Source organism: Canis lupus, chromosome X (assembly GCF_011100685.1).
Source record: "Canis lupus familiaris isolate Mischka breed German Shepherd chromosome X, alternate assembly UU_Cfam_GSD_1.0, whole genome shotgun sequence".
Taxonomy (NCBI): domain Eukaryota; kingdom Metazoa; phylum Chordata; class Mammalia; order Carnivora; family Canidae; genus Canis; species Canis lupus.
Window position 1 is genome coordinate 10,983,433 of NC_049260.1, and position 24,552 is coordinate 11,007,984.

At 38.0% G+C, this 24,552-nt stretch overlaps 2 protein-coding genes across 19 annotated transcripts in view; one reads left to right on the forward strand and one right to left on the reverse strand.

The window, feature by feature from the left end:
• FANCB (FA complementation group B) overlaps positions 1-24,552 on the reverse strand; it is a 459,601-nt gene that overhangs the window by 257,731 nt on the left and 177,318 nt on the right. For all 15 annotated transcript variants that reach the window (XR_005386142.1, XR_005386146.1, XR_005386147.1 and 12 more), the window contains exon 10: positions 963-1,071. The gene's annotated coding sequence lies outside the window, so the exon portion shown is untranslated. The remainder of the gene's footprint in view (positions 1-962; positions 1,072-24,552) is intronic.
• The window catches only part of GLRA2 (glycine receptor alpha 2), a 173,803-nt gene that overhangs the window by 79,411 nt on the left and 69,840 nt on the right, over positions 1-24,552 (forward strand). The window lies entirely within an intron of this gene.

Below are 24,552 nucleotides of genomic sequence, written 5' to 3' on the forward strand. Positions count from 1 at the left end.
TCCCATGTGAAACAGACTTAAAACAGAATCTATGGGTAAAAGATTTATAGAAAATATTAGAGTTCTAAAATATGGAAGAATTTCATAATAATATTACATATACTACAGAGGAATGGAATTTCTCTAAAGGACTGTGTCTCCCTTTTTCAGAAGGTCTCAGGTAGACTTTGGGAAGTTAAGAATATATCCACAAATACATATTCTGAAATACAGGCAGGCCTGGATCTAAATCTTAAAGTCTTCTTTTCACTCAACCTCTCTAAGCCTGTTTCATCTCTAAAATGAAAATAACCTTATCTACTCCTTTTAAAAATTGAACTAGGATAAGATGGTATATTACTTATAGAAATTGTTTAGCCCACTTTTTGTACATGGTAGGCACTCAGTTATTTCTGGTTATTTTTATTGTTTTTGTTCCCTGTCCATAACGTAATAGAAAAGACTGCTCCCTGGGATGGGAAGTAATATTTGAAGACTCATAAAGGGCCTTATGAGTAGAAGATGCTATGTTCTTTGGATGGCTCCTTATTTGGTTATAATCATGCTGCTAATGAGATGAGCCAGTTTATTGTAAGCATGTGTGTATGTATACACATGCATATGTGTTTTTCATAGGTAGTCAATTTATTGAATGGGTTAATCTCTAGAGCATCTGAATAAGCAATGGCTCTGTTTTTCTCCAATCACTGTCATTAAACATCCTCAGTTGCTTCTATTTTTCCTGTCCCTGGAGGACACTTCAGAAATATTCCATAGATTCTCAGTTACCACATGCCATGCCATTAGACCCAGAATGAACAAACATGTGATTTACAATTTAACAGACAGCTGAAGTACTGGTGATAAATACTTCATCACAGGCCGTTATCACATTTAAAAAAATCAGCTAGCCTGAAATAAAACTTCAATCTCACAACCAATTCAATGTCCCTTCTCTCCTTTGCCCCCAGCCCAGGCCTAACCTTTGGCTTGAAGATATCCAGCGAAGTGCACATGTTCCTTCACAGTTTTTATTCTTGCTTTTCCAGTTTTCTTCCCCACTCCTGTTGCTTGCTTCTCCACTGTTGAGGGCTGAGGGTGAAAGAGTAAATGGAAGAAACTTGTACATGACTGACAATATTGTATTCGAACTCTTGCCTTCTCTAACGGCAAGCCTCCAAATGCTGGCTTTCTTGGCGGTTGAATTTGAGTTCCTTGGTAATTCCTGGGGATCCTTCACACTACATGATTCCTGGATGAATAATGCAATCTCTGGCTGGTGTCTTACAATCTCCTCTTATCTATCACCTCCTAGCCACATATCCCATGCAACTTCTTACTCCAGGGTCTCCTCACTCAAGTAGACAGCCCTCTTGGTTGATCTGTTTTCAAGAGGATTCACATCTATCTTTCACACCATTTATTTGGTCTACCAAGAACGTGCATTCATTGCCTTGCTAAATAGTGGAAATGCAACTTAACTGTTAACACATCTGCTTTTATCCCACCATTTTGGGTAGCCCAGCTAGCCTACTGCCTTCAGAATTTATCCAGGCAAGAAACAAGTATTGGTGTTCATGTTTTCATACAAAAATCCAAACTACTGAGGACACATGACAGGTTCTTCTAATAACACCTTTACTCTCTGATCCATGAGGAACCTGTTGGAATTTCAGTAGCTCAGCAGATACATGACATGTGCAGGAGATGCCAGTCTCTTCTTTTACCAGGGTAGGGGTAAAACATATTCTCCCTATCTTTCAGAGAATAGGGAAAAGGCCACAGCACTGTCAATATCCACAAATCCTATTACTTCAATTAATTATTTTCAAATGTCTAGTCTTCTGTAATGATACAGGGTATTACGTGCAATGGTCTCTAGATAGCATTTGCTTTGTTCTAGCAAGTCCTGTATCCTTAATGCATATGTGCAGCCTTCCTTCAGAGTGAGACTAGTTGACATTCTGAGATGACAAAAATATCCCATTCTCATATTGTTACACTTACAGATAAACATACTTAATCCCTATGAGGGCAAGGACTCCATTGATGTTGTCCATGTTTATACATGCACCACCTAGCACAACACCTGGCTCAGTAAAGAGTAGGTTAGTAAATGAATAAACAGTATTAAAAAGACTTATGGTTAAGTGCCATTCCAGGTGTAATTTAACTGGTAATTCATTGATCCATTCATTTTTTTCATCTAACATTTATTGAAGGTTTTCTCTGTGCCATCCATTGTGTTAGGGACTAGGGAAACCAGAGATAAATAAAACATAGTCCCTGCCCTCAGGGACTTGTCACCTAGTATGCCAAAGGCAGATAATTGGAATGGTGACTATTAAACAATGTAGAATATAAGGACATCCAGAAGGATGCCTAACCTATAAAATGAAGTCGGGAGAAATGGAGGCGGAGGGAAGGAGCTAGAAGAAAAGAGCTAGAGAAAGAGGAAGAGAAGTAGTGTTAGGAAAATGGCCTGAAGGAGGGAGCCTGAGCTGAATCTATAAAGCAGATTAAATGAAGTAGGAGGTGGCAAAGGTCATTCTAGGCAATGAGGACTTCCTACTCATATTTGAGCTACACTCATAAAATAAACCTCTCTAGAAGTATCTCTAGAAGATACTCTGGGCAGGTTTCCAATGTGCTTCAAAATTTTAAACACATTTTAAGTAAGAAATTTATGTTTATTGATTCCAAGTTAATTTCCTGCTTTCCTGCCAACCAAAGCTTTTCGTGGTTTTTGTTTTGTTTGGTCTGGTTTTGTTTGGTTTGATTTGGTTTTCAAAAGTTCAATCTCTTCCCTAAATACAGGAAAATGAAATACCAGCATGGTATCTGTTCCATAGGTGCCTTCCCATTTGAAGTTGTAAAATTGGTTTTTTAAATATACATCTCTGCCAACCTCCAAGAAGCTGTTCTGTTGGTAATGTTCTATTTGGAGCACAAAACCCCTAGTGGTAGACTAAAGGCTGGGTGTATTGTTGTCCATCTGACCCACAGGAAAATATCAGGATGAATTGAATGGAAGGTTGTGAGACATCAGACAGGCTTTGAGTGTGGCCAAACAGGGTTAAATAATTATTTTCCTCACACTTTGTTTGCTATTACTGCTGAATGATTCGTAGCCACTCCTAAGTGTGTCTCAAGTCCTCATTTGTAGCTGTAGCCCAGAAACTATAGAGGTGAAAGCCAGTGTTGTAGGGGACAATTGGGATGATGTGGTGTGCAGGTGACTCTGACAGATCACTAACCATCTCCTTAAAGCAAGGATCCAGGGGTATTATCTTTGGTCATTATTAACCAAGAAGCCCTATGTCCTAAATAAGGAATTTCCCCTTAGTTTTTGGCCATCTGGTCAACTAAGACCAGGTGGACCATTTCAAGCAGCTGCCAAACCCAGGACAGCTTGGAATTTAAAGCAAAAGAGGCCATAGTCTTATCATGTTTGGTCTTGCTCTATTCCCCACGAGAATATTTCTAGCTAAAGACTGTAAGAGTGTAAGAGAAACTATGAGAGCAGTAAGGCTCTACCTACAGAAGTTTTGAAATAAGAATTTGGGGGATAGGGTGATTGGGTGACAGGCACTGAGGGGGGCACTTGATGGGATGAGCACTGGGTGTTATACTATATGTTGGCAAATCAAACTCCAATAAAAAATATACATATGTGTGTGTGTGTGTGTGTGTGTGTATAAAGAATTTGTCTGGATGTCTGTTTTAACTCTAAAAAAATAAAGATTGTTCCTTGAATCAAGTATGTCCCCAGCTAATTGGAATGAATCTCCTAGGTCAGCTTGGTATTTCTGGAAGAAGATGGGAATACTTTTGTCTTGCAAAATCAGGATTTTACTTAGTTCTTGGATAAAAGGTTGAAAAGTAAGAAAGCCAAGCTTTGGCAAATTGATCTGCAGGCCTGTTTGTGTTAGCCAGATGTCTGCATATATGGGAGACTTCATAAACTTTCCCTTCCAGTATTTCCTGAGACACAGCAAATTAAAGAGTTGTTGATGTAGTAAGTGTGTGATAAAAATATGCAGAGATAAAAATGTGTGAATTCTCTTGGGACAGACCTGGAGCACCAATAGCAATATAGTTCAAGAATGTTGTTGGTGGACCTTATAGGGAAGCTGACAGTGGAGAGAAACTACCCAGGTACTTCTGCTCAAGTCCTGGTCAGGTTCATAAATCTTTAGGGGATAGCATTTTAAGGTTCAGGATTATTATTTTTTTATTTTAATTCCAGCATAGTTAACACACAGTGTTATATTAGTTTCCAGCATAAAAATATAGTGATTCAATACTTCCATGCATCAGCCATTGTTCATCACAAGTGCACTCCTTAATCCCCATCACCTGTTTCACCCATCTCCCCACCCAGCTCCCCTCTGGTAACCATCAGTTCTCTATAATTAAGAGTCTGTTTCTTGCTTTGTCTCTTTTTACTCTTTGCTCACTTGTTTAGTTTCTTAAATTCCACATGAGTGAGATCATATGGTATTTGTCTTTCTCCGACTTATTTCACTTAGTATTATACTGTCCTAGCTCTATCCATATTTTTGTAAATGGCCAAATTTCATTACTTTTATGGCTGCATAATAGTTTTATATACATATAAACACATACACACACACACATACACACACCACATCTTCTTTATTCATTCATCTATTGATGGACACTTGGCTGTCCATGATTTGGCTATTGTGAATAATGCTTCGATAAACATCAGGGTGCATGTATTACTCTGAATTAGTGTTTTTGTATTTCTTTTGGTAAATACCCGGAAGTGTGATTACTGGATCATAGGGCAGTACTATTTTTAACTTATTGAGAAACCGCAAACGGGATTATTTTGAACTTTCCCTTTCCATTTCACTAAAATGGGTAACTCTATCTAGGTCATATAGCCTAAATTTCTTTGGTTCTTTTAAACACCACACAGTGAGGGAAAAATCAACTATTATGGAACATGTACTACATAAAGAAACAACTTCTTAAGAAGACTGGCATATACATAAAATAGATTATAATTCAGTAAAGTAGGGGCAGTGCAGATTTTTTACAAAAATGGCTAGATTCTCCTCTCTGTATCCATACCTTTGGGTAATAGGTCCCTCCCACATTGACTGTCAACTTGACTATGTTACTTGTCTTGGTCTATTGGACAATGGCAAATGTGACATAAGCAGAGACCTCAAAAATGTTTGCATACTGTAGCTAGCTTTCTCTTGCCACTCTTGGGATCCTATAAACACTACCATGTGAATAAGGCCAGGCTAGCCTATTGAATGATGAGAGACACGTGGCCCAGTTATCTCAATTACCAAGATGACAGCCAGCTAAGCACGACTTCCTTACTCACTGCTCTAGGCACAGTGGCCTCCTTGCAGTTTCCTGAAAATACCAGGCACGTGCTGTCATCCCTGAGCCTTTGCAATGGCTGAAATGCTCTGCCCCAAGATATTTACACAATACACTTTCCCACCTTTTCCAAGTCTTTATGCAAATCCCACCTCCTCAGTAAAGCCTGTTGTGGCCTTTATCACCTTAAGCATGCCTTCATCAATACCTTGACCCAACTTTTCTTTTTTCTTTTTTGTTTTCTCACCATACTTTATTACCTTATAGCAACACTATGACTTATACAAAACTCTATTATGGATTATGTTTACTGTATATTGCCTGTTTTCCTTAGCTTGACTATGAACTCCATGAAGGCAAAAATCTTTATCTAGTTTGCTCCCTAAAGCAACACCTAGCCTATAGTATATGCTCAGTAAATATCTGTTGACTGGATGAATGAATAAATATATACATCTCTAAAGTCCAGTCATTGTGAAAAATCCATCTAACTTTCTCCAGGATACAGAATAAAAGGAACCCACATAGCAAGGGGTCCATTTTCCCTTAACTGGCTGGCTATTCATTACCACGGAGAATCTTAATTGCCTATGTTATGTTACTATGACATAATTACGTTATTTTAAAGTTTCACTTCTCTGGCTGACTGTATCAAATAGTGTTAGGTACATTTTTTCTTTGATATCTATTTCTATAGAGGAATCTAACCAAAGAAATAATAATAAAATAGCAAGGGTTTAGATGATGAGAGAGCATGCAGACAGGCTATTTTTAATCTAAGTTTTGCTTCCTCAGCACTGTCACAACTAATTTGGAAGTTTCTCAGTGCGCCAATGCAAGTGTCCATTTCCCCTTCTTGCCCCTCCAGTTTGTTTGGATGTAGGTGTAGCCCCTGACTTCTGATAAAGGCCTCTAGGACTCTCCTCATCTGAACACTCTACAGCCATACTGGGCCAAGGGGCCCAAACACCAGACTTTCCTTTCTTTATCTAACAAAAAACAAATGGATTTCTGTTTTCCCCTGATTTTAATATGTCATTAAATACTATCTGTGCATTTAAACTTCAGGATTGCTTTGGACTGCATCTAGGATTTGAGAGGCCATGGGCTCCAATCTGAAGCAAACTATATATACCTAAAGCAAATCATTTTCCATCCCTCCCAATAAAAGGAAGAGGGGACAACTCCAGTTGTTTCCCAAAACTGACTATACCTTAATGAAACTGGAGTATAGAAATATTTTCCAAACTATACATGAATGGCTCTTATAAAATCTTAAACTTTTGTGTTGTTAGAAGAAAAGAACCTCAGCAATCCTATTAAGAATATGAAAACTGATGACATGAAGGTTAATTCACTTCTCATTTTTTAATACCTGCTTGAAGTGGATGTCACTTATTACAGGAATCCCTCATGGATCTCCATAAAATATAAATGGCCTATTTTCCTTGCTTTTACCATACTTTGTGCTTTATATCAATCATTGCATTTTGGACTTGTGGCTTAGTGATCAGGGTCCATGTGTTGTCCTTGCCCTACTTTATTGTAAACCCCCTGTGGAGAGGACCTGGTATTGTTTAACTCTGTATAACCTATGTGACTTGCACAGAAGAAGCCGTCAGTAGTTATTGCTGAAATATTGTAAGAAGACCATGTTCAACAGCTCCTGACGCTCAGTGATCAGAGTAAGAATTACTGTGGGAGCTTAATTGGCCTGAAAAGAAAGTGTCACTAAAGCAGGGGGTCTCACACTTTGCTGCACATTAGAATCAGCTGAGGAAAATTTTAAGCCTTCCCAGACTTCACCACAGACAAATGAAATCAAACTATTTGGCAGTAGGGTCCAGGCATCAGGATTTTTAAAAAAAAATTTTAATGTGTAGCCAGGGCTGAGAATTGTGGCTCTGACTTTTGTTGTGGTCTGGGGAAATGTTTTCAGTGTTTAACATGTACCAGAACATATATTCATTTGAACTTCACAACAACACTCTAAACTAGATATTATTCTTGTCCTCATTTTGTAGATGGTGGTACCGAGGCACAGGGGAGTTAAATAACTTGCTCAAGTTCATACAGAGCTAAACCTTAAATCCGGGCAGTCTGAGTCTGAGTTGGGAATGATTAATCACTGTGCCACACCATCTTTCATAGTAAACAGTTATTGAGTTCCTTCTACATGCGTGGCCCTGTGCTAAACCTTTTACTTAGGTTATGTCACCGCAAACGGATGAGGTAAGCACGATTTTGCATCATCAATTAGCAGGTAGGGAAATGGAAACATAAAGAGCTAAGCGATTTGTCCACAGTTATTTTTCTAACAAGTGAAGAACCAACATTCAAACCACTGGTCAATTAAAATCCTCCTAAAGGAAGAACTAAGAATTTTAAGTTCCATCAAGCTGTCCATATATGCTAATCACAGGTGGAAGGTTTTATTGACTATGAGATGAGTTATTTTCCAGACTCTAAAATCCCTGGTCTGTGGCTATACATATTGTATTCACTGGGTACTGAGTGCAGTTGGCATCTGTTCATCATGTGGGTGAAGAGACAATGCTTGCCTGATTGCCCTCTTTCAGATTGTGAAGAACTTTTAATGGTTCCTGAGGCTTCCGTTACACATTCCTCCTCAGTCAACTCTCTAACTCAGTGGCTGTTTATGGCTTTGGTCAGCTGTGGCCATTTTAACCACCACTTTCATCAGCTCACAGGTGTGATTATGTTAAGAGCCTCACCAGGCAGAAGCCATTATCTATCATATAATGTCAACTAAAAGGTTGAGCGAGAGCAGATTGGGTGATCATCAACAATAAAAGAGTTAAATAAATTGTGGCCTATTCCTACGATGAAATACTAGAAACAAAACTGTAAGAACTGTGGTTACACTTAACAGAAATGAATCTCTCAAATCTAATGTTGGAGAAAAGTTAACAAGCACAGAAAAAACATTGGCAGGCAAAATTAAACTATGGTGTTTGAACTAGGGTTATGGTCGTCAGATTTGGGAAGTAGACATGTATTAGTGGCTGGGAGGGACCATGAGGAATTGAGCTTCAGGGGTCAAATAATGTTCTATTTCTTGATCTGGGTGGTTATGTGGGCATGTGTATTTTGTGGTGATTTACTGAACTGTACGGCTGTGATCCTGGTACTCTTTTGTTTCCGACATAAATGGCACATTTTGTTTCTAAAAAGATGAATAAAAGTTGTTTGGTAAAGCAAAGAAATACAGGTTCCCTAAATGAGCTTGCAAGAACATTTTGGCATAAAGCCATTCTTTTTTCTTTTTGTTTTTAATTTTCTTTTTGATCCTGGTACTTTTAAATATTTTGATAAAGAAGTTTAAAAAAAACCCAGATTGCACCAGTAATGAATAAACAATAGAGGATGCTTATACACTTCAGGCAGTTTCCTCCTCTTCCTTTTTCAAATAAAAATAACAAAAGGTGATATGTATTGACTCTAGGTTCCAAACTTGCTACAGAGTGCTTTTCATTCATATATTATTTAACCCTCTCCACGATTCTATGAGCTAGATATTATTGATCCCATTTGTAGATATCCCATTTGTATATTTATGTAGATAAATACATTGAAACTCAAAGTTATACAACAAATAGGTGACAAAGCCAGAATTCAAACTTAATTGAACCCTACACTATTCTTTTTATACTATGCTACTCTCTTCATTTTATAATCACTAATATCCCTTCAGCCTTTAAAATGGATGTCCTTTATGACTATCACAATTTATATGCTTGAGGGTTGACTGATGGGACTCAAAGGATTCGGTAACCTAGAGATTCCTTCTATATTCTTAAATTATGGTGCACGGTGTGAGTGATCATAATGAATTTTCCATCCAGTTCCGACTCCTCCTTGGACAGTCTCACCCTTATTCTCACTTCCCACTGCTGTTTCCTTCTCACCTCACTTGCTAAACAACCCTTTCTTATGGAAAGGGAAATTAACAGCTTTCTGTCTTTGGAGAGAATTTGAAGGTCCAAGATATTAAACAAATTGGTACCTAATGTCTCTTGCTTTATATAATCCTAATGAAAAGATCACTATAAAAGGGAACGAATGTTTTGTAATTGGCTCATACAGAAGACCATTTCCCTTTCCCCATAAACTTGTTGGTTTCAAACCATATTCATGGGTTTCTCTTTTTGTGGGACTCCATAGAAAATATGGTTTGCAAATATGGAAATATGTTATAGAACTAGTCTTTACTCATTGAGTTTTATTTAATATTCATAATATAGCCTATATGCTAAGATGCACTTTTCCTGTTTTCACAGCTCTGAGTTTGGGTTGCAGCTTAAAACTGAAGGCAAATCAGAGTTTAATTAGAGATGTTTTTCTTTCTCAGTGGTGCATAAAATAACGGCATATTTTACATTCCTGGCATCTTAGATTTAATGAACTACTGTACTGAACTTCTAGAGCCAGCCACTATGCTTGGCACTGGGCATATAGAAGTAAAATATACACGTGCCCAGCCTTCAGAGAGCTCACATCTCACCGGAGTGACAAATACTGGGTATGTAATTAGCTGATAATAGTGTAATGCCCTATGAATGATCAGGTTTTCTAATCTGGTTGTGGGAACAAGTGCTATCCTCAGCCCAATACCAGATATTCTCTAGTTCATTATGGCTAATCTTTCCCTGGCCTCAGTTACTTTCCTTACAGGTAGGCACTTATCATCAGTACTTTTCTGACTGCCCTGGAGGAACTTTCTTCAGACCTCAAGAATCTCATTGTCTGTCTGTCTCTCTTGGCATTTCTCTCTATTTTGGTACTCTACCCTGAACTCTAGGCTCTGTGGACTCCCCAGAGCCTCAGCTTCATCTCTTTGGTTTTGAGAGTTTGTTCATCCTCTCTGCATCATGACCTGAAAACTCTCAAAACAGTACACCAAAGCAATAGCAGGACTGACTGCATCTGTTTTCCATCTTTCAGGGATTACTGTCCTTTTTGCCTAATATCTAGGGCCTTGAAATCCATTTTTTTTCATGTGTCCACATTTTTTAGTGGTTCAGGATGGAGGGTAAATCTAGTCCCTGTTATTCCCTCTTGCCCTTAAGTGGAAGTCACTGTGATGGTTTTGAATCCTTGATTTATTTTTAAAATTTGACATATGTTGTAAATAAATTGAATGTGAGAATTCTGATAATTAAAATAATTATCAGAATCAGCATTAGCTTGTAATGCTGAGTACAGTTGTTCTAATCAATGATGGCTGCATTTATTAATACATAATCTATGAACTCTGAGACCAAGAACAAATGTTTTATAAAGAAATTAATAATTAGGATGTATGGGCATGAATATTAATATCTTAATGGGAAAATTGGTTTTGCTCTACAAAATGTTTCATCCAAAAATTTGCTTCAAAGTGATACGTTCCAACATATTTAGGCTTACAGTTGACTGATAATTTTTAACTCTATTTTTTTTATAACACACTCTGGACTGCTTTGGGAAGAGGAGACCTTACCTCCCATTCAGCAACTCCTCTTCACAAGTCAATTTCTCTTAATGATCCCTGCTTGCCCCTGTGGATGCAGCCACTAAATCACAGTTATTTACTTCATTTAGGTTTGATGTGATTCAATAAATATTCAAGGTACACCTGCTATGTTAGGCATTAAGTAGGTCAAAGAGATGGTAAGATAGTCCCTGCCCTTAAGGAATTTATGATCTAGTACAAGAGTCAGCAAATATTGTCTGCAAAGGGCCAGAGAGTAAAGATTTTAGGTGTTTTGGGCCATAAGGTCTCTGTCACTAGACTCTGCAGATGTAGCACAAAGGCAGCCACAGACCATGTATAGACAAACGAGTGTGGCTATGTTCGAATAAAACCCCTGACCTAATAGGAAGAAGCAGAGAAGTACATATGTATTACAAAGATGACCAGAAGCAACTGCTATGGTATTCCAAAGAAGGGAGATACATATCTTAATATCAGGTTTGTAAAAACAGTGAATAATTTAATGGAGGCAGCAATATTTGACTTGATGTATTAAGATTAGATAGAATTAGAACAAGCAGAAATGACAGGAGAAGACCTGAAATAAATACCAGATATGAGTAAGCACTAAAGATTTTGGGGAAAAAAAAAGATTTTGGGGGAGAAGTCGTCCTATTTAGCTGGAATGTTGATTAAATTCAGGTGTGAGGTAGAAAAATGAGGAAAGGTAAGGCCTTTGCAACCCCCACTCCCGGCCCCCAAGAGAAATTTCTTCCTCCTCTAGACTGGTTAAGCTTCTCTCCTTGGTCCTCTATCTCATTCTGCCTTACATCATGGTTATTTTTGCACATCTCTTTATTCCTCTGCTAGACAATCTTCACCTTTAGGCCAATGATTATATATTGCTCATCTTTGAATCTACACTGTTTCTAGCCAGAGATGAGACCCAGCAGCAGAGGAAAGAAATTTGTGGGATTAATAAATGAAACCATACACTTCAGCCCAAACGGTTTGGGTTTACTAACTAGACTCTGAGGTCCCACAGAAACAGTTTAAAGACTAGCTGACTCATGGGGAGTAGAAATGTTCACTCGTTACAACAGTAGCACCTTTATTTTTCAACAACAGTTTTGGTAAGAAATCACGCAAGTGTGCATAGGTTAATTTCTTTAATTCCTCTTCCATGTAGATTTGACCGTAATTAGTAGCCACTTGAACTACAGCTTCTAAGTTGCAATTCTCTACAGTCTATTTCAAGGGGAAAATCCATATAGATAAGCACCGGGGTTTTATTTTTTAATCAAAAGGTTAATTAAGTGAATTAATCTTTATGTTTGAATACATTTTTCCATGAAATATGGAATAAATAATTTAAATGGGTTAAAATCAAGTCAGTGTAGTATTAAAATGAGTAATAAAACTTAGGAAATGAGTAAGAATCTAATGTGTTCTATTAATTATGCATCAGCAGACAAAATTGCCTATGGCAAGTTTAACCTGAGAAGACAGGAAAGCTGATAAAGATTCTCAAATCCTCCTGCAACTGCTAGTATCTCCTTAGAAATCATTTTGTAAAATGCATAGTGTTCAACAAAGACATAGTTTTTGAGTTCTTTAAAGAAAAACACCAAGCAGTTAGCATTTAGACGAAGCTTCTGTGGCTGCCTTTGTGCAATGAGAGTAAATAAGTGCAGAATTATAAATCGGCTTTATTGTGTCCACTGAGAAAATGAAGATAGTGAAACTGGACTCTGACTACACACGTGGAGCTGAGAGAAGAGGAGGCCCAGAACCAGTTAGTGAAGATTTCCTAGGAGCCAGTGGTGAAACCATCCATCAGCAGGATCTGTTTATATACCACCTGTGTGTCTGTGAGACTATGTAGGTGGTAGCTTATGAGTAGGAACATTCTCTTGTTAGTAAATGTCACCAAAGAAGCAAACAAGAGAAATATGAGGGCCAAAATCTGTGTCACTATCCAGGAGAAAATGGATTATATAATAAGGATATAATGTACACATCAAAATATGAGAATGCAAGACAATTTCTGTCACTGTCTTTGAAGGCCCCCAGAGAAGAGTTAATTTGTTCTTTATGTGAAATTATTTAGGTCATGTGAGATGTGAGTCTCATGTTATCTCAACTGGAAACAAGTCCTAAGGAGGAGTTTTGAGTATGTCTCCCAACCCCAAATCATGGGGATTGAATACACTGCAGTTTGTATTGAGAGCAATACAAGCCTTGAGCCTTGTGGCCAGGTGGAATCACTGCTCCTAGTATTCCCTGGCCATACTGAAACTGGGACACACTCATACATACATATAATGACAGAGGTATGTCAAAAGGACACAGGAGCTGAATGCATGAGTTTCCAGTGGCCAAAGCTGGAACAATTTAAACAAAATAAGGTAGTACTGGATTATAACTCATATTAAAGTAAATATCCATGAGTATATGCTGATATAAATAAATGAATACAAATAGTTGGGGGACAGTAGACAAATCTCCCATGTAGAATGATTCCAAATAATTTATGTAGATATTATTATGTAGACAAAGGAGACAGAGTATAATTCCCCACTTCTTAAGTGTAGGGTAATATATAGTGACTTCTTTCAAAGAGGACAGTACGGAAAGGAGGGGAAAAAAATAACTTCACAGTAGAGAAACCTGACAAACCCTAACTTAGCCGATGATCAAAATCAACATCCACAGTGACAGGTCACGTTGATAGCATGTAACCTTGATCCAATATGGTGAGAAGGGAACTTTACCTCTGTGGTCTTCTTCTCCAAAACCCATAACCATGGTCTAATCACAAGAAAAACAACAGACAGTGCCAGTTGAGAGGCATTCTACAAAATGCCTAATGAGTACTCCCCAAAACTGTCAAGGTCATCAAAAACAAAAGAAGTCTGAGAAATTGTCACAGCCAAAAGGAAACTATGGAGAGACAAAAACAAAATATAATATGGTATCCTGGATGGGATCCTTGAGCAACAATAAAAATTAGGTAAAATCTAAGGTATCAACATTGGTTCATTAGGTACAACAAATATACCAGACCAAAGTAAAATGTTAACATGAGGGAAAACTGGGTGTAGGTTATATGGAAACTCTGTGCTATCTTTGCAACTTTCTATAAATCTATAATTATTCTAAGCTTTTAGAAGTTTACTTTAAAAAGTTATATCTATTGTAAAGCAACTGAAATGTCTTACAGATTCTAATATGTGCCTAGGCATCCAAACTGGACTAGAGAGATGGAAAGAATAAGGGGAATCCTCTTTCTCTATCTCTAAATAAGAGACCTAGTTTCTTCTATTCTCTCTCTCACTTGTCTCTTATCCATACAGGGTAGAAAACCTGGCTATCAACAGTGCCAGAATGTTCATGTTGTATGCTAGGTACCTGAACAGGGACTGCTCTCTTTCTGGCCCAATTCCAAATTCCCAGAGGAAAGGATTGTCTGCTCTGGGACAGGAGTTCACCTCTATTTCCACCAGCTGTGATAGGCTGTTGGGGGCAGGAAAGGACTCCGATTAGCCTAGCTTAGTTTGCTTGTTCACTCTGGACAAATCAGTAGCCATCAAGGGAACAGATATATGTATGTACATGACTGCCCAGAGATCCTCCCCTGTGGGGGGAAGAGGAGGAGGAGGAAGAGAAGGAGTTTCTCCCAGGGTGGATAATGGTGGGGAGGACAAGGTAGCTCCTACCTGATAAAGGAAATGTTCATAAAACATCTAAGATTGAGGTGGGGGTGGGGAGGAGAAGCAGCCTTAATATAAGACGTAAATATTTAGCACTTCTGAAGATGTACTAGTCCAAAATCCCTTATCCATACTTATGAGATCCCCAAAGCTCTGAAAACCAAAAGGTTTTCCATAGCTCATTTGGCAGCAAACCTGTCCTGAACTGATGGGAGGCTAATTATACATTCTACATATCCCATTTAGTGTGAATATTCATACTGTTTGCCAAAGAAATATTAATGTGTTTGATTACAGGGTCTTCCCCAAGCCCCAGTAGGAGTAATATGTAATAAATTGTACATGTTACAGTATTACCTTAATAAAATCTGAAAAACTCTGAATTACAGTGCTTAAATGTTCCCAAGGGTTTCATATAAGGGGTACATATATAATGATACATATATTGAAGAACATGAATGTCAATTCTATGTAGCTTTGAAAACAAGAGCCTTAAAAATAAAAACCATACAAGAAAACAAAGAAAAAAACCTTTAAAACAGTGAAATAAGAATACACAATATCTATGCTAGTTTGGGAGGATAAACTATTAATAATATCTTATTTTTACATAATATTTAGTTTTCAACTCTCTTTTCTGTTATTTAATTATCAAAACAGTCTTGGATGTAAGTAGGGCAGATATTATTATTGCCTTTATGGATAACAGAGGGATAAGCACTGAGTATTTTACTAGAGAAGGGGTAGGATCTCAGTTACATGTCTCCTAAACACTAATCCAATATTCTTGAACTCTGGCACTTGGTGTCTCAAATGGAAAGGGGTTATTGAATTGGCACTTTGAGTATGTAGGTAAAAGCATACCAAAGCTACTTAAGAGGTCCTTTCTTTGATGTTTTGAGGACTGTGAAAAGGAAGGTTTGCCAAGGAAGGTGGAAGCGAGGCAGCTTCCTACAGCATGAAACATCCAGGGTTCATATCCCTTGGACCTGAATCCCTTATCAGCTGTAAGTGCCTTTGGCCAAGCCAGTTATTATAGCTACCTCTTAAGGCTGCTGTGGGGTCCTACATGACACATTCATCAAGTAAAGTCTTGCACGGTGTATTCCATAAAAGGTAGTTCCTCTTCTCTTCTCCTTCAAAGTCTTGCTGGTCTTTCTTAGGAAGTCACCCAATTTTCTTTCCCAGGTGACTCTTAATGGGAATCACATCCCTGATGCTGAGAAATAGGACACTGTACACATACAGAAATACAACATATGCCTTGTGAAGGCAGAGACTCATTGTGTAGCCAGCATAACACAGAGCTTGGTATGAAACAGGTGAGTGAGTGATATATTTAGTGAGTGAATAACTAAAGGAATATTAGGAATTTTCCATTGGAAAAAAAACCCACATTAGAAGGAAGGAAATCTTCAACACTTAATTAGTTAAATTAGGTGGTTTAACACTCTTAGGAGAAATTCCCTCCTGTCTTGCAATTATTTATGGTTATCTCTATTCAATGACTTTTCTGTTTCAGCTTCAGGTTCTATATGGGAACCCCAGGGACAACTGCTAAAGCTGGCTCTCCAGGCCTGGGCCCCATGCCCCTCTGCTTCCTACTCCTCAAATGCTGCATGTTCATTAGCAATTCTGACCTATGTTGTCTTTGTAAGATTCTAAATTCTTAATAAATGCCTGAAACCCCCACAAAAAGAACTGAAATCTGTCTAAACTTGAGAGTTTAATCCTATTTAAATAGCTCCCTGTTTGTTCACTATATTTGCTCTTATTATTATTTTTGTTTGGAAGATGCCTCGAATTATATGGTAAACTCATCATTTAAGAAATAATCAAAAGATATATTGCTTGCACCATAAAGGAAATGTCATGTAAACAAAAAAGAAAGGAAAAAGAGCTAACATGTTCTTTTCAATCACAGGAAAAAATTTCCCAGGCACAAATCTTTTCTTTTCATTAAAGTAAAAAAATACACACATTAAAAGGCAGAAAATGCCCTAATGTTAAGAGTACAACTCCCCAAATCTTTACCTGTACATACATCTCAGATCAAGATGTAGAATATTTCCAGTACTCCCAGAAAGTTGATTTCTCCTTCATAATCAACTCCTCTGCCCCAGAGGAAACCACTCTTCTGGCATAATTAACCAGTGATTAGTTTTGTTTCTTCTTGTATTTCATATAAATGGAATTTTATATACCACGTATTTTTTTATGACTGGCTTTTCTCACAGAACTGGATATGTGTAGCTATAACTTCTTCCTTTTTTTTAAAAAAAAAAGATTTTATTTATTTATGCATGAGAGACAGAGGCAGACATAGGCAGAGGGAGAAGCAGGCTCCCTGAGAGGAGCCCGATGTGGAACTCGATCCCAGAACTCCAGGATCATGCCCTGAGCTGAAGGCAGATGCTCAACCGCTGAGCCACCCAGGTGCCCTAACTTGTTCCTTTTTGTTGACCATTCTATCGATGGGTGTAACTTCCAGGTTGTAGTCTTAGTCTATTATGTGTTAAACCTGCTGTGAACATTTAACACAACTCTGGACAAACATATGCTCTCATTTATCTTAAATATATATCTATGAGTGGAGTTGCTGGGCTGCAGTGTCTGAATATACTTGGCTCCAGTATGGAGTGACAGTTTTCCCAAGTGGTTCAAACAATTTACACTTCCCTAGCAATGTGTGAGGAGGGTTCCAGTGGCTCCACACATCTGTTGACAATGTCAGGCTTTTTAATTCTGACCATTCAGATGGTATTTGGTGGTAGCTCATTGTGGTTTTAACTTGCACACCCCTAATCAAATGATGATGAGCACCTTTTCACAAATTTAATGGCCACTGAGTTCTCTCCTTTTGTGAAGTGCTTGCGCCAAGTTTTTACCTGTTAGGTTACCACTCAAGCACAATTTTTTAAAAAATTTATTTTTTTTTATTTTTTTATTTTTTAAAATTTTTATTTATTTACTTATGATAGTCACAGAGAGAGAGAGAGAGGCAGAGACACAGGCAGAGGGAGAAGCAGGCTCCATGCACTGGGAGCCCGACATGGGATTCGATCCTGGGTCTCCAGGATCGCGCCCTGGGCCAAAGGCAGGCGCCAAACCGCTGCGCCACCCAGGGATCCCTTAAAAAATTTATTTAATTCAATTTTTTACTTGAACTCTCTTACCTGAGTACTATACGTTGAATTCTACATAATTTTCATAAATCATTCTAATGAGGTTTTTCAGGGGTAATAATTTTTGCCTTTTTAGAAGTTCTCTGTGGTGATTTCAAAATGGTTATTTTTTAAGTGCAATATTCTATATTGTAGGATTCCTATTGTGCATATATTATCAGAAGTGAAACACCATCCCACAATTTAGTGGTTCAGAACATAGACTCTGAAGCCAAGATATCTGGGTTCAAGCCATAGGATGTTGGTTATATTTACATGCCTCTGATACCTCATCTATATAATGGTGATCATGATATTGCCTGCCTCAGTGCTGTGGAGAGCACTGAGGTTAACCTATATAAAGCTATTAGAGTGATGTGTAGTGTATGGCCATCCTTTAGGAAGTACTGTTTATTGATAACATTACTTAGGATGCCATATTAGGCCCTTATTTTGTCTTTTTAATCAAGAGAAGATTAGAACATTATCCAGTGAATTGGGGAAACATTCACATGTGGATCTGGACCACTCAAACAAAAACTAGGGGATTGGGTGTGAATCTCCAGAACTGGCTGTTTGAAAGGACCACTGAAATGATCACTGAAGCCTGTTGAAAATGTTCTTTCTGGTCCATTTGGCTTTGAGGACCCAGCATATGCCTAATAGCTCCACTGGTGCCTGAGTTAGGAGGGCCCAGGCCAAATGATACATATTCATGACTGGTAAATTATTCAGTCTGGCTCTGAATAGGAACTAAAAGATGTAGGAAAAAAAACAGTAGCTCCCCTTCCAGGCAGCCCAAGACATAGGAACATTTTAATAAAAATGGGAACTTGGGTTTCATAAGAATCATTTTGTAAAAACTATAATGTACTCCAATAAAGGTCATATATTCAAGGACATCCAAGTGGCCAGAATGGCCAGAATGCCAGAATGGCCAGAATATCAATGTGGCAAGGAAGAAATGGCCTAAGTAAGAGCACTTACTCTGTCAGTAACTTAAAGGGGGACATGGGCTTTTTCTCTCATTAAGTCCATCTGCCTAGGCTAGGTGCCTGGCAGTTCTTCTACTAATGAGAATCTGTTCTTCCTAATACTGGAAAAATAAATCTTCATCTCTATCCCTTTACATGTGACAGTGTTAGGTCAGAAATAATTTTTCAAGAAAGAGACCTTCCAAGGCACAACCAGGTATGATCATTCAGTCACCCTGCTCCTCTAGTCATTTGATGCAATGAGGACAGAGGACAGTGCTGACTGACTGTCCTTCCTCTGCTGAGTCATTATATTCAGAAGGGAATCACATCCTTTATTATCCAATGCCATCAGGATGTTAGCTTCCCCAAAATGTTCATGTAAGAATGCAATGATTTGCACTTGGTCATAATTTTTTTTTGCACAATTCATCAAGTTATGGCTACATGGAATTCTTGCAATTACTATGTCCACCAAGCAATTATTTTTATTTTGCTTATTTTTTTTAATCTGCTACTTCATGGATTTTAAGAAAATGATTCTTGAGAATTATTTCATTCAAAGGAAAAGATGGTCCTGGATCCCTTTAAATATGTTTATTGATTTGCTGTGGTAGGCAGGATTCTAAAAATGCCCTTTCCCCCCAGAATCTGTGAATGTGATGAGATATCACTACTGTGATTGTGTTATATTGTGTAGCATAATTGATCTTAATATAGGGAGAGGATCCGGGTGGGCCAGATCTAATCACATGAGCCCTTAAAAGCAGAAAGCTTTCTCTGGTTGGTTGAGGAAGAGGAAGTCAGAGAGGTTTGAAGCACAAGAGAGATTCTATTGTGGCTTGAAGATGGAGGAGGCCACAAGTGAGTGTAGGCAGCCTTAAGGAGCTGAGAGAGGCCTCTAATAGTGATCAAGGAACAGGTATTTCAGTCTTATAACTACAAGGAACTGACTTCTGCCAATAATTAAAATGAGCTTGGAAGAGGACTTCAGACTCCATATTAGAACATAGCGGTCTTGAAACCAACAACCAACATCTTGAAACCAACTTTATGGGACCCTATGGCCAGAACACAGCCATACTGAGCCAGACTTTCAACCTATAGAAATGAGCTAATAACTGGATGTTTTAAGCCACTAGATTTATGATAAGATGTTACACAATAGAAAACTAATACACTTGGTTTCTTCTCTTTGCATTCGTTCAAGTGGCCAAGCAACAGATGAAGACTGAGTAAAGATAATTAAAAGGCCTATGAAACACCAAAGTATTAACTCAGATTATTAGAGATTATGGGGTTATCTCAAGAATAAAAGGCTCCAATTAACCCCATCTTCACAGTAATTACCACACTGTAATTGGGGCAAGGAAAAAAATATTGCATCTTCTAGTGGGAGCATAAGAGAGTTGACCAGGTGCTAGGTCTGATGATCATTTTTCCTTCTTTGATCATTTTCCTCAAATTTGAACCATAACAGGAAAGTCATTTTGCTTTTTGTGCTTCCCTTTTCTCCTTGACTTAGAAGGGCTTATTCTCATTCCTGTAGCAACACGGACAAGGTCAGGAATGCCATGACAGCTCCATGAATAAAATAGGAACATGCTGACATCATCATTATCACAAAATCCATTGTTAAAGCATACACAGCATAGTGTCACAAGGTGTTAGAAAAGTGGAAGGTGTGAAGTGGTGATAAAAATAATTTCCAAAATTACAAGAAAATACAATATGTAGATAGAGTAATCTTGGAAAAGAAAGAAGATAGGAGTATGGGTCCTATGTGTGTTTAACACAGAGTTAAATTAAGAAGCTATTAAGAGAAGGATATATGTATCTACCCCTACAGTTCCTAGGAACAGCTCTGAAGTCCCTCAACTCTAGTATGGACCACTCCCATTGGGTTCTGCTTTCCCACATGTGCCACCAATCTTGCTAGATTTTTCTCTATACTCTTGAAATCCTTTACTCTTCTTCTGTGGCTCTTTCAGTTCTTTGAGGGATTTTTTTCAGAGAGATTCCCCATGATACTGTTCAAATGACACTCTTCTTTCTGAATCCAGAGTCCTTGCCTCATAAGAGCTCACATCTCCTGCTCTGTTTGATAGAAAACTGAAGTTTAGACAGACTAATCAGATAACAAAATGAACTGGAATTTTTTAGGAACAGAGAAATTGAGGGTCATGGATTTTAATGAACAGGGCAATCTAAATATTTGAAAAACCTCTCTTTCACATAATATTCCAAGCTTTCTAAAAAAAATAATAATTTTAGAAAGAAATGAAGATTCAAAGCCTACTAGTTTAAGCAAGGAAAAGAAGCATCGTATGCCCACCCCACAGCCAAAATCTCAAAAGGAAAAGTCCAGGGCATCAAATCCAAGTAATTTTTCTTATTATTCTAACTGATAGTGTTTCTTTTGCTGATATGATTTCAGAAGATGGGTTTATCTTTTTAATTAGTATGCTTAAATAACTAGAAGGCTCCTTGGTCTACCCAACAATAAATTTTATTTCATACCTAAGTGAGTGGCTCTAAATTGTTTAACATATTGCTCTATCCTTAAACATTCCTATTTGTCAAATTAAATGCTGATTTGAGGGAAAGGAACAAATGGGAGAAAATAATTCAATGCAGTATTGGCTTTTGGCTTTATAGTTTGGTAAAAGCAGTTTCTTTCTTGTTTATCCTATAGCTTTCTAGTGCTAACTTCTAGTACTAATCACAGCACATTAATGAGTGTTGTAAATACTGTTCACTGTTCAATCTTCAAAAATATATTAATGCTTAAGCCTTCATCTTCAAGTGAAGCAGAATTTTGGTGGTGGCATAAATAAAAATGGCCCAAACGACTTTTCTTTATGGCATTAATGAGAAATATTGATTTCATACAACTGATATAACTTCCCTGATCCATCGTAATGGCATAGGTATGTAAAGGTAAACAGCAAATTCTCTGCTTGCTCTGCTCATGATTTGATTACTTGGCATGGGTACATGAAAGATAATTGCAAGGTGAATAATGTATATTTTCTGTGATTTGAGCCATAGATCCTCTTTACCTACAGATCAAAGTGTCTAATAAATATACTTCCTTTTATTGCTCTAGTGAAGGTGAACACTTAATTGATGGCTTTAGTTTTCTCTTCTCCATTCCTAATGGCCGTATGTGCTTCTTATTCTTATTGCGTTATATTTTCCAGTCTCTTCCTCAGGGATGGGAATTAACATAAACTTTTAACAATACAAAACTGAAAAAAAATACGAAGAAATGACTGTAAACTCTATTTTCTAGTCTTTTCTTCTTTGAACCCATAATTAGACACTCTGTGCAAAAACGTGCAAATAGCGGAGTCATTTTTCAAAGCAAAATACTTTGAACATAGATCCAAACAAAACACAACTCTCAATCCATTATCTTGCCTCTTTGTAATTAACCTAAAGGAAAGACTAGAGCGAGAACTCATCACAAATTTTGGAGCAAAGTCCACCCGGGGCTTGCCAGACCTGGTGCAATATTAGATGGCTGGTTTTCCCACAGAGTGAGATAGATGTGCTTTGAAAAATAATTAAAGGGCTTTTATTTCTTGGGTGAATTAAAACTGCCCCTTTGCTTGCCTGTTCCCTTGTTTTCCTTGTACAATAGCTCCACTGATCCTCTGTGAGTTGAAAAGTATCACAAATCTAGTCTATGCAAAAATAGATTCTCTACCTTCTAACCCAAATTAAGACTATATACCATTAAAGCCATCCCTATTCAATAAGTGGAGACAAATGGACAGTGCTCCAGGAGGCCATGATTAAATAGAGAGGAGAATTCTAGTGACCTAAGAAATAAAAATAGACAACTGAGTTGCATGCTTATCATGTACCAAGCACTGTACTAAATGTGATTTATATACATCATGTTATATAATGCTTAATACAACCCTATGGGTAAAGTTACCATTATTATAGATAGATGAAGAAATTCAGCCTACCAGCTTAGACTATGCGACCAGTGAGTGGCAGAGACAAGATCAGAACCCAGACAGTTAAGTCTGAAGCCACATGGTTTATGGCTCTGTTCTAGGTTCCTTCAACTCAGTTAATTGGCATACTGTACTTGCATTGGCTGCTTACTTGGTACCAGGCACCATAATGAATTGTTTGTTATTAACTCATTAAACCCTTTAATTAATTAATTTAACCAAATAACAAATGAGGTAGGGGCTCTCAGTAGCCCCTTTGACACTTTTATAAACTGAGGTAAGAGAAGTTTGCAATCATTAGAAAGGGAATAAAGCAGAGCATTGGAATTTCAATTCAGAAAATCTTGCAGCAGAGGCTGTGCAAAATTTTAACTGTGGCCTCTCCTTATGTCACTAAATAACTAACCTGAACCTTCCCCAAGAGAGGGAGTTGGAAAAGTAAACGATGTGGGGAGGCAGACTCCATCTCAGAAAAATCTCAAGGGCTCAGAAGAGGAGCATTGGGATATGCAGGTAGGCACGTGACAGAGAAGACTGACAATGACACAGTCCAGAGAGGAAGGGTTATTAGCAAAGGTGGGGAGGGTCTGTCTGCAGATGAAGGCAGGCAGCCCTGCTGCCATAACCTTGGTTTTGCCAAGTGAGGCAGGATCCTTTGATGATGTTGAAAATAGGAAGTGATTGTTTATTATGGGCTTCAGCTTTCCTTTCCTGCTGTCTGTGTCCCTGGGATCTCATAAGAGACAGTGAGAGCCACTTTTGGGCCAGGTTTTCACAACTGCAAAAACCTGAGGAAATCAAGCAAAATAAGTCATTATCCCTCTTCACATTAGCTGTAGAGAACCTGACATGAGCAAGCATGAACAGATGTGGCCAATGCACAGAGGGATCCAAAAGCATATAATTAAACATGAAACAAAATGTAGGGAGGAATGAGAAGGTTGTGTTCTAGGCTTAGCTTGGCCACCAGGAGACTTAGGAGTCAAGGATCGTTTTGAGGAAATACCAAAAATACACCTAAAACATTTTTCCCAAACACATTTGTCTTCAACTGTGGGGCTGAGAGATGCATGGATTCCAACTAAAGGTTGACTTCAATAATGATTATAATAGTTTATATGTGTATGGCATGTTAAATTCACAAGTGATTTTCCCATTATCTAATTTCCAGAGCAGCCTTTGAAGGTAGGTAGGACTAGATCTCCTTTGCAAAGGAGACAGTTAAGGGCCCAAGCCCCACTGTCAGTGGCTGACAGAGCTAGGATTGGAATCCAGATCTCGGGACTACTGATCTGAGGATGTAGGAGGATGAACAGAGGAGCACCAGGGGAGCAGGGGGAGCCTACTAACAGTGGAGAGCATGCCACAGTCAGAAGATAGATATTAAGAGAAAATGGTATAAAGCAAAGGACAAACACCATTTATTTTAAGGTAAGATAGATAGAGGTTTGTGGCTGTATAAATGAAGGAGCAATCACATTTACCTGGTCATTTATCTGGTCAGATTATGGGAGGTACGTAAAAGTGTTGGGTTTTGAGATGGGTAGAATATTTTCAAGCAGAAATGAGGTGGAGAGAATTGTAAGATGGAAGATACAACTTGAAAGACTGTAAAAAAGTAAAAATCAGCGGCATAAATGAAAAACAATGGATTGCCCAGTACAACTGTTGCCTTGGATATGTGAAAGGGAATAGCAGAGAATAAGGCTGGCAGGGGCATAATACCATGGACATTTCTGAATGCCAAGCCACATAGTTTGATCTTTATTCTTAATTGCCATATAGGCTTTGGAGCATCAATAACAATTTCTAAACATGGAGGTAACACACTGTTGCCTCATGGGTTTCTTGTGAGATTTCAATGAAATGTTGATGCCAAAGTGCTTTGTAAAAATATGATTTAAGTGT